Source organism: Amphimedon queenslandica, unplaced genomic scaffold (genome assembly GCF_000090795.2).
Source record: "Amphimedon queenslandica unplaced genomic scaffold, v1.1 AMPQUscaffold_13477, whole genome shotgun sequence".
In the NCBI taxonomy this organism is placed as follows: domain Eukaryota; kingdom Metazoa; phylum Porifera; class Demospongiae; order Haplosclerida; family Niphatidae; genus Amphimedon; species Amphimedon queenslandica.
The window spans coordinates 98,684-117,570 of NW_003546287.1; the positions used below are offsets into that span (position 1 = coordinate 98,684).

General features: G+C 33.3%; 1 long non-coding RNA gene across 1 annotated transcript; it reads left to right on the forward strand.

Annotated features, from left to right (window-relative positions):
* The first annotated feature begins 1,334 nt into the window (after nt 1-1,334).
* On the forward strand, nt 1,335-1,647 carry LOC109580786 (uncharacterized). Its single transcript, XR_002184349.1, has 3 exons — nt 1,335-1,443; nt 1,489-1,546; nt 1,595-1,647. It is a non-coding gene; the product is annotated as an uncharacterized LOC109580786 (long non-coding RNA).
* Nucleotides 1,648-18,887: the final 17,240 nt, after the last annotated feature.

Consider the following 18,887-nt stretch of genomic DNA (forward strand, 5'->3'; position numbering starts at 1 on the left):
GTTTCATAAAACTTATGAAGAGGAGCCTTTCTCCTCCTTGTCAAAATGTACCAAATAAGCGTCAAAAACTTTCCACAAACATTGCAAGTGACAATGAAAGTACAGATGATGACTGTCTTGTTGATGAAACTAAGTCAGCACCACCACAGTCAAGGTCTAGGCCCACTACAAATTGGCCTGACATCATCTACATCCCTGGTTGAGTAACCTGGCAAAGAGCAACCTGCCAAATTTTAGGTATGCAGTTCATTGCATCCAATGGTGTAAGAAATAGGGGCCCAAATATCCAGCTTAGATGTCCAAGCATTCAAACCTGTGTTAGCATCAGAGGGGATGGCAACTACTTTTTTTGTTCCATATCTCATATCATAACTGGAACGCAACAGCAGCATCTACATATTCGTGCAAAAGTAATAGAACACATGAGAAGTTGTAGCCATTTGTGACCATAATTGACAAAAGGGCCTTTATGGCAGATTTTAAAATTGATTGTTATAATGAAAAATATCAACCTGTGAGTGCTTTGTTAGACAATCATTGTTTCTAAAAGTTTCATGGTAACTTTTTGCATCCTGTGGAGTAATTTTATGATAAATGGGGCTCAGGAAGTTGGATTTCTTATGCCATAAAGACAAATTTCACTACCCGCCATAAGGTACCTTTTGTCAATTATGGTCACATTTATTTGTGCATTGCCTCAATAGATTGCAGTAAAACATTAATGCACCAGATACTCTAGCTACAATGAATAATGTATATTGAAAGATCTAAAATGGCAAGAAATCGTACTTGGGCATCAGAAGTTGAAATTTATGCTATGGACCACTTACTGCATACTTCTATTCTTATTTTTAATAATCCCTGCAGATGTAGAAGCAATATTCTAACTGTGTAATTGTGCACCTTATAATTGGATTGATGTTCGGTGGACTGCTGCTATTTGCCATGCTAGCATAGCTGTGCAATATTTAAATGTTGCACCATCGCTATATCTTTGCCATCCACCAAATCACTATGAAATAGTGACTGACATAGTGGATTAAGTTTTACACAGGTATAATGGGTTTACCGCTATATTCACTTGTTTGGATAAATCTATCAAACATGTTGAATGTGTTCTCATATGCCTTTTAAAAATACACAGTTGATCACCTTAAACTGACATGTTTTCATTGTCATAATTTCACTTTTAAATGTTACATGTTGAATGTGTCCCGTGTCCCAAAAAAATCATATCCCACAAGCAAGATAAAGGTAAGACTTCCCCTTTGTTTTCAATGTTATTTCTCTTCATTACAGGTAATTTTGTCACATACAATTGTCAAATCAGTTCCAGTATAGCTACTATTCACAAAATATGAAATCTACTGTGTATATACTTCAATACACACAGGATGAGACATGAATTTCTTTGGCAATTTTTCCAATCCCATACATTTCAAGGTTATCATTCTATCTTGATTGCCCTTAAAATGCCATTCCCTTTAGAAATAGAACTTGACCTTTCTCTTGCACAAACAGATCATCATGTTGCCACTTACAATGGGTAAACAGCATTAAATTAATCATGTCACATGTTTACATACTTTATCAGTGCACTTCAAATTATGTACCTAGTCAACCAAGCATAATAGGAACTACAAACCTGAAAAAGTAGCATATATTTATATTATAATACTTTACATAACTACATGTATTTTTCTCCTTAGAAAAAATAACAGCGGTCATCAATATTACATTTTCCAAGAAGCAAACAATATACCTCAAAAAGGAGCATTTTTGTCACAAATAAAAGCAAGAATTTGCAGAATTTACTACATTACATTAAGTTTTTTTTCTTAATACTATTGTTGTCACTGTCTCTTTCTCTTTGTACTAGACCATTACAAAATTTTCATGTTTCATTACATTAAACAAAAAGTACTGTCAAAGTTCTTTTAATTTTACAAATAATGAACTTATTATAACATATTTCTTCTGTTAAAAAAACTAATAGTGGTCATCATTGTTTCTTCATCATAAAACAGTCAAAATTCATTGCAGTTCTCTCTTGTCATTTTACTATTAGCAAATATATTACCCACTCATAAGTAAGAAATAATAATGCTCATCTATTATAAAGGCAGTGAACACATAATAACAATTAACTTGTTGTTATCACTCTTATTTGCATTTACCTAAAGTATATTTTCTCATTGTAAAACAACACCTTTTATGGTGATGTCTATCAGTATTATTATCATAGATATCTATGTCACTTCATCATAATAACTTACCTTTAGTAATCATCAATGGCTCATTTTCCATTGTATAAAAATGACATAAAAAGTAACATCTATTTAGCAAATCACAGTGGTTATCACAATTATTAATACATATTTTACACTTTTTAGATGAAACATTATGCTTGTCATTTTTTACTTCTCAATCATCATAAAGCAATGTCCCTAGTGACACTATTCATGTTATCAAAAAAGTTAGTCATATTTACATGTACATATTTCACTTCTTTATGCTTAAGATAACAATCTACAATGATTGCTTTGCTGTACTTAATACAGAATCAAGACAGAATTTAAGTAGAAAACATGACAACCCATAGTACCAAATCTAAAATTATATAATAATTTACTCTCTTTTAGGAAAAGTTAACTTCTTCACATGGACACTTATAGCAAGTACACAACTGCATATGCCTAATGTTCTCTAACACATGACAGATACCTTTTTGAGTGCCAGCATTCTTACATTAAACAAATCTTTCTACTACATGTATATCACTGTCATATACAGTTACTTTTACATCAGGTAACTCTAAATTATTAATTTGTATGTATTTTACGTATGCCCATGCAGTTTCTACAACCAAGAGAGGTTGGTCCACATTCATGACAAAACGTTTCCTGACTTTCCACTGTCCCTTTATTCCCTGTCTTTGCTAAATGCTCCTCCCATAAAAAGCAAGCATTCATTCATAATACCACCGACTGCTGATTTATATAGAATACAGGATCACTTCTTATATAATACAGGATCACTTCTAAATTGTGATAAAAGAGTCTTCCTAGTAAAATTATTTATCTAATCCAAAAAGTCAGTCACATTAAAGTATCTCACTTATTTTTTTGTACTCGTAAGAAAACAATTGACAATGATTGCTCATCATTATTGTGCTGCACTACTGACATTAAAAAAAAGTTCCATTAAAGTACGAAATTGACAACTAATATTGCCTTATCTTCAAGTATGTATAGCATAATAACATCATACATGTACATAAGCATACTCATCTTTTAGAAAAAAATATCTTCCAATGGACACGAATAACAAGTATATACACAACTACATGGGCCTCTTTTTCTCTAGCACATAATGGATACCCCAGCATTTCTTACTGTCAAGAAATCATTTTTAGCCATTCCATTTAGTTATTTTAACATAAAGTAATAATGTAAAATATAATTAACTTGTATTTTACATATAGCAATGCTTCTCCCAGGACCAAGAGACATGTCCAGATTCATGACATGACGATGGCCACCTCCTTCAATCTCCCCACATCTGTCCCTTCATTTCCTCTCTATGCCACTGACTCATACAGGATTACTAAACCCAATGTTCTTCCCACATCATGGATATACCTTTTCCGACTCCTTTGCAATTAAATTTCCGGGATGTTTCACTTCAGTTATCAGTTTTCTGCAACATCAAGTAATATTAATCATATAAATTTCATTTCAACTTGTATTTTGCACTTTTGTTTCAATTAGTACCACTTTCTTCAATGGGTCTGTCCACATTAACAAAAACAGGATCTTCATTCTCTCTACACCTATTCTTCTCTCACAGTTTGTAAAACTCTCATGTTAAACACACGAAGTATATACACTTGCCACAACGGCATCTACTGACTCCTTACAGAAATGGGACTAGTTGGAGAACTTGGCATCACTTAATTGATAGTCACAACTAATCACTAAACTTTTTATGGCCACACACTCAACTGCATGCACACTTTATGCATCTCCCTTTGTCATCTTTCTTGACTTTTCTCTCTCTCTTGAAAACTAAGAATTTTGCATTTCCTTATCATCATAATTATTAATTAAAATAATGAGAGGGTGGAGGTACACACCCATAGATTATCGCACACACTAATGGCGCTATGTGACAGTGATGGGCAGGTCATTCTCATGGACTCATACCACTTTCTTTATGTTCTTAGGCAAATTTTTGTGCATTAACTCACTAAGGACTATTTGCTGTGCAGTTATTTAACATCAAGTACTATATAAAAGTAATTTTAATTTCTATTTTACATTTCTTAGGTCTATTTTCTGCAGGGAGGGGTACTTCTAGATTCACTTCAGTTGGCAGGCCACATTTATTACACTCCTCATATTTTCTTTTCAATGCCTTTGCTTTAGCAATACATTCTTCCCTTGAGAGGACAGTAGTTGATGGCAGAGTAGGACCTGGTGTCACCTGATTGTTTGTGGTCAGGCTGGGAATGTCCGCCCGAGCTGTCTCTTCCTCAAGTGGACATTTGGTGAAAATTTCCATCTCCTCCGTGATTATTCCTAAGCCATCAAAATATGACATTATGGTAAGACCAATCTATAGTCACATACCTCCTTCATTTTCTCTTTCTTCTTGACTTTCTACACGCACTTCATCTTTGTCTTTTACTGATTATTTATAACACACCATTAAAACATAGAATAATTAACTTACCTTTTCCTATCACTACTTCCTCATCTATCAATGACACTTTTATGGCACATTGTAATACAATCTTTATTCACAAACCTGTCTGTTTCACTTCTATCACATCTTATTTCACCAAATTGCTCTTCTCTGCTTAATACAGAAAATTACACTGACAATGAAATTGTCACTCACCTTTTTCTACTTCCGTCCCTTCAGGTCTCATAAACCCTTCTTTCTCTATTTAAAGCTATGTTAGTATTCATAGAAAATTACATCATTAACCTTTTCCTTTTTCTCCAACCTCTTCTTTTCCTCCAACCTCTTCTTTTCCTCCTTTTTTCTCACCACCTTATTGTATATCCAATAATAGTATTTCGTTGCAAATCTTCATTACCTTTTCTCTTCCTTGCACCTTTAAAACAAAGTATAATTTCAATTTACAAAATTTTGCACTTACCCATTCTTGCTTGTTTCTGAAGGTGTCTTGACATTTTCATATAATTATAGCATTTCACCTTTGGCCACACCTACTTAATCATATTATCCACATACTCCCATTTTTATGTCAGACAGAGGGTGAGAGACAGGCTGTGAGACTGTATTCAAGACAATTGCTTGGTATACAATACTTAATTTGTTAGTCCATTATTATCATCATAAATGCATAAATTTTAGGGTGAATACAATGGCATATTATATATAACTGATAGTTTAAACCATGCATTGTAATGTCAAAGGTCACATAGACATGTGTCTTGATGGCACATACACTGTATCATCACTAATATTTTCTGGCATACTCAAAACCATATACGGTCATCATTTCTTTATGCTTATACATACAAATGAGTATTACATAGTGTTTACCTTTAATATGAAATAATGACTCTCTTTGTTATTTATTTTCAAGTCTATCAGTAATAGAAATACAATGAAGAGTAATGTTTAAGTAGTCTTCACTACATATGTAACATGTTTGTCATTGTCACACTGCATTTTTTATGACAGTTGTGACACAGACAGCAACGAGAATGAGTAGAGATACATGTGTTATGACTGAACTTTAATGTATTTGGTACTTCATTAATTGTCACTACTAAAGCACTTTAAGTAAATGATGGTATAAAACATGCATTCACTATGTACTCATTTCATTACATGTCTGTTCAGTGTTCACTGTGTCATTTTACATTGTTCATAAAGTTATATCTTGCCTTACTTAGCTCAGCCTTTGTGTACATGCATATAAGTCTTACCAGACATTTGTTAACCATTATAATTATATGTGACCCGATATGAGAAAACCAGGCTATATGCTCCAAAATTGAAAATTGAGATTTATGGTTTTCTTAATTAAGCAAAGTTTTTCCTATCTTTTGGTCTTTCTTCCAAGTCATTTGACACATCTAGTGCTGAGTTATGCTTATTTATGCAACAAGAAGTCTAAACGAATGAAATTGAGTTACAGTCATTTTTATCATTATATCATGCATTATTTACATGGTACACAACAAAAAGAAAGGTCAGTAAATGACCTCTTTCAAGTTATTTAAGGCAAATTTGGTATCAAATGAAAGGAAATTCTTTATACGATATATTTGTGGTATAATGTCAGTTTTGATAATGTACCGCTGTCACAACTTTAAGAAGCCATATCTCTAATTGATAATTCCCGCAGATGGCCTGGTTTTCTCAATGGGTCACATATTAGTAAGTTGTAGACTATAGTGCAATTGATTGTAATGTCACTGGCCATATACACGTGTCTTGAATTGATGCGACATTTTAATTATTTTTATATAAGAAACATATTGACAATGAGAATGAATAACCATATATATCTATGTTCACAATGTTAATAATAGTATGGTTGTATCGTCAATGCTCACATAGACCTGTGTCTTGATGGCACATACATTGTATCATCAATCTATGCGTAAACACTATGTAATACACATGTGTATGTAGGGATAAAGAAATGATGACCATGTATGGTTTTAAGTTTGCCTGAAAATATATTATGTGTACAACGTACAATACAAATTTAATATGTAATAATGACTCTCTTCACTATTCATTTTCAAGTCCATCAATAATAGAAATAGAAAGAGGAGTCATGTTTACATGTAAGTACTATTGAATACTACTATGTACAGATGTAAAATGTTTGCCATTGTCACACTGAATTTCTGTCTGTCTTCCCTGAGTGTCATTTAAAATGTATAAAACTGTAATCAGTAGCCTAAGTTGTAAATACCATGTTGTCTTTCCTAGTGTTGTCCTTAGGACAACACTAGGAAGTAAAGGATGTCTGCTGTACTCTCTCTTTTCTCATATGTGCTGTTACCACTGCTATATCTGTCATACCATCATTCCTATTTTACTCACATATTTAGCATCCTCACAGGCATATATATATTTATTATTAATGATTGAAATGTAATTTTTTTAACAATATCTATAAATGACACAGTTTATTCCAGTGTATGGGTGCATGTATATATTGAGTTTGTTATTATTTCCTCATCCTCTTCCTCTTCATTTCTATGACTGGCATTGGAGGCCCAATTCTACCGTTCATCGTCTATGAACAAACAATAGCATAGTCAATACTACCATACTATGTATTTTCAAAGTCACTAGCTCCAGTCTCAATGACCTGATATGCAACACTTTGAGTTGTCACTTTCGTTGCAATTCCTCTATTTCTAGATCTATGTCCTTTACCTCTCTCTTCTCTTGTATCTCCTCACACTTCTATAGCCAAAGGAAATTACACACACAAACATATTACACTTAGAGCCTTGGCTTCTACATTACTCATGTTGTCATCTCTTTTACTTTTATCCCCCTCTTCCAAAGACTTTGTCTTCCTTTCCTCTCTTTCCTTTACATTATATCTTCACTCCCCTTATATACACATTTACTCTCACCACACCCATCAATCTTTTAACTAATCATTGTAATTTAATTAAAGCTATTCATTCTAACTTATTCAAATTTTAGACCTGAATCACTATCTCCCACTAGCTGAAATCCTTCTTAAAATTCTCATTTTATGTACATTTATCCTCCTCCACTCATATTTCTTTACCATCCACAATTAAATGTAAATACCTACTTTTATCTTTCCTCCCATGTCTCCATACTTCCGCCCTTTTCTTATTAATGTTGTCAAGTAAATTGATCCTTCAATTGTTAAGTATATGTACATTGTCAGGTACTCAACGCTCTCTCTCCCTTCATCCCCCATTCTCTCTTTCGTACTTTATCTCACGCTTACCTCCATCAATAAATGTACATAAATTTATAGTAATTAAATATTTATTCTTTCTTTATTTCCTGTACATTATGCATGTCTATAACACTAATTTAAAAGCAATACAGCTTTGTTTGATTTGTCAAAATTTAGTTTCAAGGACTCATAAACATATAACACAATTTTTCCTTATTCAACATTTTGTTGCCAAGTTAACCTAGCCTGCAATTATAACATAGAATGCAACTTCCGTCACTTTCCTTCATCCCAATACTGTCACATTTTCATGCTTTCTTAACATCACATTATTATTTGATTGTAGCAAAAAATTTTTATTATCACACTTGTTCATAATATAATACAATAACTTCTTAACTTTTTTGTTTCTCTTCTTTTAGGTCTCCTGTAATGAATACTGACAATACTTAAAACTCATTGTCAAATTATATTTTTCATTTTGAACAATTATTTTATATTTTAAATTGTTTTACACTACTTTGCTTGCACTTTTCAGGAATATCTAATAATTGATAATAAAAATAGTACCAAACAACTGCGTAAAAGTTTATGTTCAACTTTGTGGCAAGTGGCAAGTTAATTTTTAAAAATAATGGAAACTACAACAAAAAAATTTAAAAAATTATTTAGTGTAGGGTTGAGCCTCTGTTGGATTTGAACCTATGAAATGAATTGAAACAAGCCCCTGCAAGGTTGCTGGTTTCAAACTATAAAATAAATTCAAACAAGCCCATGTAGGGTTGTATCAGCATTTAAACACCAACATGTCAACCCTACACTGCAGGTATAAAATGGCCTTTGCAGCACTGATGAGTATTGATATCAATGTTAGTATGGTAATTAAATGACTGAATGAGCATGTTGTGCATTCCTTTAAGTTATAATATCATTGGACAATTATACCTGCAGTGTAGGGTCTAATGACATGAGACTTTCCAACATTACCAGGACCACTAAGAAACACTTAGTATGGTTCCACTTGAGTGTTGTTACGCAAAGCTATAACAGGTTTTTTGCACCACCTACGATTAAACATTACTATATCTATTTGCCTTCAATTCAATCCACACATTAACTTTCTATATTGATCAGGAAGAATCTCCTCCTTATTCATTTGCAGCAGCTTCAAATCGAAAACAAAGTGACTGAGGCACATTATTCATGTCATCATTTGCTTGAATGTCTTCCTGAGTCACTTCTGTAAGCACATTGCTGCCCTCTTGAAGAGCATGTGATCTACCTTCTTCAGTAGAAGGGGCTATTTCATCTTTGATATGCTCTGGAGGACCCTCCAGATTCACATCACTATCAACAATATAAACAAAGTTATATTTCTTCTCATTACTAGAAATAATTGAGTGAACATTATTGTAATGCTCCTCATGGGTGCAATAAGCTTGAAGATATTCTACATCCTCATCATACCAAGGATAGTATAGCATTAATTTTGCTCTGTACCTATTAGATGGATCAGATTCATAGTTGAACTTTCTAAATTGAATCCCTGCTCGTTTTATTCATTTTCCCAAAACCACCTGTTAAAATTATTTCTTTCTCAGTTTCTGGCACACTGCCATCAATAGCGGGGAATGCATCACTTGATTCTTCATCATCACCATCATCACCAACTCTGTAGTCAGTGACATAATTTGCAGCAAAATCAGCGAAGCACATTGACTGTATGCTTTGTGGTCAGTGTTGATATCTATTTATTAGGTTTTTCATAAAAACATTGGTATTATCATCTGCTAGATTAAAAAGCAATGTGTCTTCTTTTAACTGTGGTATTCTAAATTCTTTTGTGTTTGTGTTGATGAAGACTAAAGTTCTACTTAGCATTTTTAAAGGCAATGAAAGAATTCTGTAGACTACCTCTTGTGCATGCACATCTTGGTTTTGAAAGAAGGCAAAGCCTATTCTACGAAGCTGAACAGTCAAATTTTTGTTCCTAATTTCTTCAGAAACAGAATAAAGCAATTCACTCATTGACTTTTCTGCCTTCATGATATATGATGCAACATACATCATGCAGGCATAAGCATTTAGAACATATGGATGTCCATATTTGCTCCCCATGCTATCAAGATGGCAGAATTGTAAATATTGACGTTACATTCAGATGGTTCTCTTTTTAATACAATTATATTACCTCTAGTGGAGTAAGTGATTGCCCTAGAATAATCTGTTGGATCAACTTCAGCCAATCTTAGCAAATCAGTAAGACTGACATCAGTTGTTCCATCAACTAAAATTTTACGTACTTTTGTTAATATTTTAGAAGCATCATTATAATTGTCTTTAGTTGTTGGACTCGTAATTAAAGTATTTGTACTCGGAAGATGAGGAAAATTCAACCAACAGTTCTAGTTCATACGACAATACGAAAAGTGCTTATGTTTTGGGGGCTTTTTCCTCCAAAATGAGCTTGTCCCTAGACTGGAATTTGATTCTAGTAGAAAAATTAACAATATTTCCTAAAGGTTGTGCTGAAGATTTTAAAAAATCATTAAAAAAAGTATGTAGCCTGTATTGAAAATTACAGGCAGCAGTAACAGGATTACGTCTGATCCAATTAGATTTATCATCGAAACACAGTCTGTTTATCTCTTCATCAGTGTATGTAACGCCGTGCTGCCTTGCAATAACTGAAATTAAATCAGGCCACTTCATGTCGGCAGTTGTTAATGTAAGAAACCAAGTGGCGGTGCCTAACTGACGTATAAATGGAAGCAGGTCATAAAATGTACACTGATAATATGTAGGAGATCCCCTGACACTCTTTAAAAATACATATGCTTTATCATTACGTATGTTTTCACTGATCACTGCTCTGTTTCGTGCCTCACAAGCTGTGAGGTTTCTACTCGGCTTTTGCCGCCAAATGTAATTTCGGGCAGCTCCCTTTATTTGCTTGTTTTCAATGATGTATTGAGAAACAAGTATATATTCTATGTCCCTAGAAAATTTTCCATCAACATCCAACAGACGTTGCTGGTAGTATTTTCTTAAGAAAATTTTGAGGTCTTTCAGTATTGTAACCTCCACTGCCATATGGGTACTTGGTGGGGTTTGACATTTCCTCAAAAACAGGATCAGTCAAAATATCAAGAGGGCGCTGTCCTTCAGCAGGAGCAACAGAATAAATTTAGGCTTCTACCTCAGGATCCTGTGGCAATAATACTCTTGCCATTGCAGCCCCACCTTTTATTTGTCTTAAATGCTCATCTCCTTCTCAAATTGTGGCATTACCAAGTGTATCTGGATCAACATCATTGTTAGCATTTGAACTACACATAACTACAGGTGCAACATTATCAGTACAAGTAGAGCCTACAATGTTACATGTAGTAGATACATTTGATGGCTCATTAGCTGAATTATTAGTGCTAGAGATTGAATCAAGGCCAACAAAGTGAGTTTCACTCATTTGACCTACATGTACAGTATCTATAATGTTGCCACTATTTGGGGTAACAGTGACAATGTTTGAGCAGAGTGTTGTGAAAATTTGTATTTGAATATTTTACATATTATAACCCAAAAATTACCACAAGCTCAACCACTTAATTTTAAGGAGTTGTCCCATGACAATGCATTACCGGAGATACTAGTAATATAGACAGAAAGATAACTGCCATCGGGAGATGTAGGATTGGCTCTAAAATAAGCTACAACTCTTGCTCTTAAATCAGAGGCAGATACACTGCTTGAAAGTTGATGTGCAATGACATGAAAAAGGCAGATACCATCTCCTGGCAAATCAAAATAACAAAACCATGCTGCCTTACAAAGCTAGCAAGGATACTATATGGAGTGTCTACTTCCATAGCAACCTCATTTTGGCTGTTAATGTCAGATGATAATCTATCACTTACTGAAACATTTTCAGCAGGTACACTGCTATTTGGTTCATTCGATTCCATTGGAACCTCATTGTCATCAATTCTTTGAAGTGAATTTGTATTATCTATAGTGATGTTCTCAATAATGGGTTCTTGCAAAAAACTAGAGAAAATTACTTATCATCTACAACTGAATCAAGTACCGAATTTTGGTTTATTTTGATATTTTTAAAAAGTGGGTAGTGAACTTTTAAGCCAACTTAAGGCATTTAACACTACATCAGGACGTACATTCCCATGTATGTAATGTCCTTTGTAGCACAACTTTCTTTTAAGTTTTAAAGCTATGATTTCAGTCTCAGACAGCAAACGTGGTAGCACATCGCAAATATTATTTACATTACAAGAAACATTTACCGTCGGTCCATGTATTGACATTTGCTTTCAAGTAGGTAAGGATACCATTTTCGTAAATGGTATCCTCAAGCTAATAAGCCTAATTTCAATGTCATTTAGATTCTTAAGTTCCGGTTGTATTTCTGGTAAGATTAATCCATTTATTTTGGCCATTATTGGGATTTTACCTACCTTCAAGGATTGATCACAAGTATGGCACACCAACTGACTACCAGGTTTACAGTTATACTTGACTGACAAAACACTCACTAGCATTTCGGGGTCAGCTTTGCTGTATTTGCCTTTACCAAACTGATACACACTATGATAGTACATCCTACAATGGCATACAGCACAGACATAATCTGGACCAAATCTAATTTTGTTCAAAAAAGATGCTATAGCGTCATCTACAGAAATAGTTTTACTTCTACTGGATCTCTGACTAGCAGCATTAAGTGTTTTTCTAACTTGTGATTGTGCTGGAGTATCATCTCTTCTAACAACGCACATATGCTCGTTGTTTATCTGCTTTCTGTGGGCAGCAGCTTCTGATGTTTCATATGCTCTTTGTTCACGCATTTTTTGCCTATTTTTTTATTTCTTGCAGCTTTATTCTCACTTGACTCATTGGCTTGATAATCAGATATTCTTTTTTTATTTTCTTGATTTCCTAAAAATGTTTCCTCACTCGATTCATTGGCTATAGTATTTTACATTCTTTTCTTGCTTTTTTCATTCATTAAAAATGTTTCTTGACTTAAAGCATTAGCCCTAATATCTGACTAACTTTTTGGATTGTTATTTTCTAGATTCCCTATTTTCTACTAAGGCCTTAGGTTTCTTTAAGACTTAAAGGTCTTATACCTTTCCTATCCTTTAAATTATGAGCGCAATTATCACAAATCAATTTATTTTTTGTAAATACTTCAAAACATTGAGGACATTTTTTGCTAAAGATAAAGGAATGGCACCTTTTTTATTCCTGAAACAGTGACCACAGTGGTCACATTTCAATTTACGAATATGATTCACTTCAAAACATACAGGACATTTCTTTGTAATAGGCCCAGGATTAACCTCAATATCTCCTCCCAACAATAACACCATTAAAGCAAAAAGTACAAAAAATACAAGTGAAGTATAATTGAAATATAGAAAATGACACGCTTTTGCTGGCTCCATAAGATGCTTCAGAAGTACAATTACTAACCTGATGACTGACAAAGCAGCCTATTGCAGCTCTGTATTGTTCAGTACTAATCATAGCAAAAAATGAACTACTAACTGTTCCTTATCACTGGACAGAAACAATGTAGAGAAATTCTAGTAATCTTAGTAACAAAAAAAGGACAAAAAATGAAGGACACAAATTTATTGAAGACAGTCAGAACTACTTTGAGTAAAAAATAACTATAAGGTAAAAGACAAGTATGTCAGAGTGTGCTGATATAGGTTTACCAAAACTCACCACTAAGAGCAAAAGACGTAAACTTCAATTTAAAATTCAACCCAAGGAACTCACTATAGCAAGACGAAGATGAAACTCCAAGGACTTAAGAACAAAAGGACATAAAACCACAAGGCTAGAAGTATAGCTGTAAGCATGAATGGCGTGGCTGGAATAAAAGTTGTGATTGGAATAAAAGGAGTGGCTGGAATAAAATCAGCTCATAGCATAGATATTAATGTAAATGACAGGGATTGGATAAGGGGGAACTAAATATTGCTAGTATTCATTATAGGTTTATTGGCCCAATACCCATCTTCTCCATTATCCTGAACCATCTGGCATGCAACACTACTCCTTCATTAGTGAGGCTTTTGCAAGGAGTTTGAAGGATATTTTTGGACATCCAAGAGGAGGCTAACTTATGATATACCTACCATACTATATATAAATTTCAGAACTACATGCACCAAGATTTTTGTTTCTACAATACTATTTTGAGACCACTTTTATGTTATAACAAGCACATGATATGAGGACTATAACTGTAACTTGCACCATTCCAAATGCAAATAAAAACTCACTCATATCTTTATAAAGATCTTGTATTTTACATTGGCATGATTTCAAAAAGAGATTATAATGACAAAAGTACATTTTTGGGTTTTCAAAGTGCCATAACATTAAAATGATCCGTACACTAAAAAACAGTATTAATAAGAGGAAACATTAGGCTTCTTGATGCATTAATTTCACATGCATAGGCACACTATTCTGCCAGATATTGTTCCTAAAAAAAAATTGAAGGTAAATTGTGACAAGAATTACAATGAGCCTATTTCAGCCTCGAGTAACACAACAAAAGTGAAAGTTTGTTGATGAATGATGTTTAGCTAGCTTGCTGCTGCAGCAATTAAAGGTGTGGCTGCAATTAAGATGTGGTATACACAGCCTACATACACTGCCCAGTTTAGTGAAATGGTGCCATGTAGCCTTAATTTGGACAGAAAGCTTCAGTTTCTCTAGACATGCAAACAGTTTTACACAGATTTTTTAGGCTTTACTTGTTTCATGCAATTCCTATATCTAGTTTCTATATCAAGTTTCTTCAGTTTGGACGCAGTAGCCACCTTCTCAAAGAGGAGCTGCTACGTTAGAAAATGGCTGGTAAGTCACACTTAAGCTGTCATATCTCACAAATAAAGAAAAGCCAAGCAATTCCACTCATATACTTTGTTCTCCATGTTATCCTTTACCTTTTGTTGCCTTCAAAGGTACCATAGCTTCAACAATGCAAAAGTAACTAGTACTCTTTTTCTGTTCTTAAAGGCTGCCGACTTTTGCCACCTTGGAAAAGAACAAAAGACTGTATTATGAAAAAAGAACAACTTTTTCTGCCTTAATGGCAAAAGAAATTCTCTGAAGAGCTGGACTAAAAAGTAGCATCAGCCTAAAAATCATCCACGATTGAAATATTTGCTAACACACACACACTGACAACACAAGCGCAGTACCTTCACCTATACGCCTACGGTGTGGGCGAGGAAACAACAGCTAATGATCCCAATCTTTAAATTAGTGCTATTGCAACACTTGGCATGAGAATAAAGGATTATATTTCCCCCTATAAGGGAATGGATTTAGCTGCATCTGGACCACTAGTGACGTCACGTTTAGCCACACCCATCGACAGGAAGTAACAAAAAATGAGCATTTGTGAAGGCTCATATCTCATTGAGTTTTTTAGACCATGGGAGTTGGAATACGTGGTCACACAATCATATTAAGGCAATAAAAAATTCACTAAAAATACACTGGACTTACCCTTTAAGTTGCCAGTTAAGTACAGAGCGCCAATTGTTTTCAGACAATTGTCATGCTAGGCACACACCTTAAATGTGCCTTCATATAATACTTCAAAGGCTTCTAAAGGTGCAATGTTTTATTCATTTCTTCCATTAAAAAAAACAATAGAACTTTAAATGAGGTTAGCATAGATTCTAATCATTTGCCTAATCCTGAACTTTATATCATTATCAATGGACAGCCTACTAAAGTCTATTCAGTTTCATGAGACGTATTGATTTTTTGTTATAACTTTTCATAAACATGGAATTTAGAAACTTTGTTTGCACCATTTGAATTGCTAGGTCCTTGCTGTCCTTTAGATTTGGTCGAAATGGTAAGGCCTTAGACTTTTTTTAGATGCCCCAGTATAAACTCAATGACATACCTCTGACAGCAATTAAGCAGCTAGAACAGCCAGAATTAATTCAGCTACTACTTATTTGCATCTCTTTCACGCAACAAGAACAATTCCAAAACCACAAATACATACAGAATTTAAATGTGACGTGGTTAATTTTTAATTGAAAAAAGCCAGTAGTCACGTGAAAGTGAATAGACTTCAAATCAAATAATGTTTGCCATAGTTTAGTTGATGTGAATAAAATAAAAGCAGCATTAAGAAAATTAAAGAAATAAATTAGCTTCATAGAATTGTAGACTATAATTGAATCGCTGACTTGTTTAAAAATGTTAAACAAGTAGTGAGAAATACTAGTAATAAAATGCTTTAGGAAGAAAACAAGCATATACCATTAGAAATCTTGATAGTAAACTTGTAACGGGTTGTGATAACAGTCATTAAAAACTAATGTATGTAAAAGAAAGTCTTATAGACAATTGGCAAGAGCATCTTGATTTGTTAGGCTATCCTACTTCATTTTTAACTGCACAATATGGAGAGCATCCCAGACAAAGCTATCGCACGGACTTTATCATTTATGGAATAGATAAAATGAAGACTTTGAACAAAAATTCCATATTTTGTTGAAACTATTTATGTCTGCACTAGTAACAAGGCCTTAAAACTGCCATATTAAATTTATTAAAAACAACAAGAGGCAACAAAATTGTTTGCTGAAATATTAGATATAAAACAATTTTTAGATGAAGATATTAAAATCAATTCAAGTACCATTTTGGCTTCAATATGGGGTACAAATAAATATTGGCTCCATGCTCAAGGTGAGGTCGACACTGAGTATGGCTCACCAACACAAACCCTAACACTAAGTTGTGCTAAATACAATTTAGCTGATATATCACAATATTTAAAAATAGGAAATAATACTTCTCAATCATAAAGTATTTGTAGATTATGAACTGAGAATCTGTTTCAGTATTGCGACAGTTTCTATACATTGTTTGGGATTATATTAACATAGTCATTCTGCAGAAAGGTGTTCTTGGCAAAGTTGAGCAATATCATGTTAAAAAAGAGTATGAATTCCGCGGAGCTTCTCATAATCACATCCTCCTATGGATTGAAAATGCTTTTGTTGTTGCTATTGATTGTCCTAAAAAAGTCTGTTTTTGTCACACAAGACAGTGCTACCTGTCATACACCAGATAGATATATGTTGCCTGAATTAAATTACTTGGTAACAAAGTACCCAATGCACAAGTCCAGCAAATACTGTGGACAAAATATTGAAGTTGTAAGACCTTTGTATCCAGATGCGATTTCATTTTCCTACACCAGTATGAGATAGTATTTCCATCAAAGATGTTTAATATAGCTTCAAATCAAGCAATAAAGTATATTATCTGAAACGAAAGTAAAAAGAAGTTCCCAGTCAACAACTACAATCCTTTACTTTAGAAATTGTTGCGCAAATATTGACTTACTATACATAGCTGAAAGGAGTCTTTCTTTAATAGAGTGTGTAAGTGCATATGTCACTAAAGCAGAAAAGAGTAATGCACAGGGCTTATGGGATGAAGTGAGCAGCTGGGACAACATGTACATCAGGCTATGGAAAATTGGAGAAAAATTATATGAAGCAAAAGTAGGACTATATCAAGGTAGTGATTGTCTTCTCAGTGAAAGTTCAAATTAGTAACTGTACTCTACATTAATTTGTACTTACTTTATAAGGGTAGTAGAAAAATCAAGAACTATTCATATTTAACTGTAATGGATCGATCTTCAAAAGACATTTTTAATCCTCGCATAATTGAAGACTTTTAGCGATTAAGACCAAATAACATGTCAGATGTATCTCTTCACGAAATTGTTGCTGATAACAAATTTGATATAATAGAAAACAATAGCAAAAAAAAATAAATACCTCGATCAAAGCCAGTCCATCCAAGCTTATTCTATGAAAGAAGTGGAAAGCGATGATTTTTATTACTCACTAGTACTTTGAGTTGTGGCTTTTAGAGATGAGAGCACACTTATACGGGAAGGAACTTTTTAGCATCAGAGAGAAGCATTTATGTGCAGCATTGAAAATCACTTCAACAAAAGTACAAAAATTATTAGAAGCTACACATAATTGGAAGAAAATAGTCAATGCAAGTAATGAAGCCAGTTTCACTGCAGAACTTCCTGATATCAAGGAACATGATGAGCCTCAATTACTCTGTGAAATAATAGAAGCTGAAGCTGATATTGCAGACATGCATGTAAATGTACCTTATTTAAACAAGTAAATAAAAAATTTCTATAAATAAGAATAAGTAGGGTTGTCAAAAAGTAAAAGAAACAAGGGGGTTGAGTTCCATCATAATAATAATTATTAATTCAATTAATAATAATAAAAGTTAATTAATAAAAAATAATTATTCTAAAAATTAATACATAAATTTCAACCCTACTTTGCAGAATATGCTAATATTCAGACTACAATATAAGTTAATGAATTTAAATTAATTATGCCTCTGTACTTAGTGATTGCCTTAATACATTGCTATGAGTATGATGTAAATTAAGTATTCTGATACATAGAAATCAGAATTTTTACCTAGCATTGATTGAATAAATTACTGTCATCACAAGTGAAAATTCTAAAGTACAGTTGATTAGTTTGCTATTGCATTTTTTAATTTTTGTGATGCATTACCATAAAAATTAATAAAATTAAAATATTAATGTATACTTGTTAGTTTGATTTTAAAAGTAAAAGCATGGATGCATGTCTTTAGTATATATAAATTTTAAAAATTTTGATCTGATTATGTTACATTGTTAGGAATTATCAGTAGGGCCAACTTGCACACTTGCGTAGGCTGGAACTAAGCAGTTAAGTTGTCATTCTTTCATTAAACTTTGTCATGTTAAAGGAATAAGTAATCCTTCATTAAATGCTGCAAAGTAGGGTTGAAATTTATGTATTATTTTTTAGAATAATTATTTTTTATT